Genomic DNA, 1,365 nt, shown 5'->3' with positions numbered 1-1,365 from the left:
TGCTTCAGCAGGAGGTGGAGGCCATCAATCACTCTGCTGAGAAAACAGTGGAGGACAGTGAGAAGATCTTCACTGAGCTGATCCGTCTCATCCAGAAAAGAAGCTCTGATGAGAAGCAGCAGATCAGATCCCAGCAGGAAACTGAAGCAGCTGTGTCAGAGCGCAGAGATAAACTACAGGACATTATGAGAGACACATGGACAAACATCTCACTGATAATCACTGAGGAGGAGGTTCTACTGTCAGAACCAGAACCACAGAATAGAGTTGGATTCTTAAAATATGCACGTGAAATCACATTTGATCCAAACACAGCACACACAGGGATGTTACTATCAGAGGGGAACAGGAAGGTTACAGTGACTGATGGACATCAGTGTTATTCTAATCACTCAGAGAGATTCACTGATTTGTATCAGGTTCTCAGTAGACAGAGTCTGACTGGACGCTGTTACTGGGAGATGATAGGGTCTACTGTAGCGTTCGCATACAAGGATATCAGCAGAACAGGTAGTGGGAATGAAAGTAAGTTTGGATATAATGACAAATCTTGGAAAATATCTAAATCCCATGATAGGAAATTTGGTCACAACAACATCTGGGACCGTTTGTCACGTTATTGGGACTCCAGAGTAGGAATATACCTGGATCACTCAGCAGGGATTCTGTCCTTCTACAACGTCTCTGAAACCATGACTCTCCTCCACAGAGTCCAGACCACATTCACTCAGCCGCTGTATGTTGGTGTTTATTGCTCTGGAGAGTTCTGTAAAATCAAATAAATTTTCTTTCTTTAGGTTAATGGCTCTGATCTCTCTGCTCTGCTGTTCTGTTTTTACTTTTTTATTTAAATGTAGAACTTTATGTTCCAGGAGTCATAAAGGATGTCACTGTTGATGTTTTCTTTTATTCTACTGACTCTGTGATATTTAACCATATTATAATCTTCTCTGGGCTCTAATTGTTCTGCTTTAATATTTGTATTTATTTATGTGGATGTTCTAGTTGTTGCTCTACTGCTCTGAATAACAAATGTTCTTTATATCAGCTGAGAATGAAATGAACTGAACTTGCTTCTGTTATCCTGAGGACAAATTAAAACTATCATTAACTGAGAACTGATGTCATTTCATTTTAATTCCTTTATATTTGAAAACAAAACAACAAAAATGTTTGTCTGGCTTCATACAATAAAATTACTTGACTACAGATAAATGTGGAAAGTTTCTTTGTAGTTGTTCCTAAATATTTTGTGTTTTATCATCCAAAGTGCAGAAACATTTTCTTTCTCATGTGATGTTGGAAAAGATCAGATGTTTGGCTTCATCTTGATTCATCAAAAACACCCTGGTTCCACCTCTACTA

General features: G+C 38.5%; 1 protein-coding gene across 1 annotated transcript in view; it reads left to right on the top strand.

The window, feature by feature from the left end:
• The window catches only part of LOC107104840 (E3 ubiquitin/ISG15 ligase TRIM25-like), a 6,158-nt gene that overhangs the window by 1,024 nt on the left and 3,769 nt on the right, over positions 1 to 1,365 (top strand). The window lies entirely within an intron of this gene.

This window comes from Cyprinodon variegatus, unplaced genomic scaffold (genome assembly GCF_000732505.1).
Source record: "Cyprinodon variegatus isolate N-32 unplaced genomic scaffold, C_variegatus-1.0 Scaffold1912, whole genome shotgun sequence".
Taxonomy (NCBI): domain Eukaryota; kingdom Metazoa; phylum Chordata; class Actinopteri; order Cyprinodontiformes; family Cyprinodontidae; genus Cyprinodon; species Cyprinodon variegatus.
Note: the sequence above shows the minus strand (reverse complement) of the source record. Positions and strands in the feature narration are given on the sequence as shown.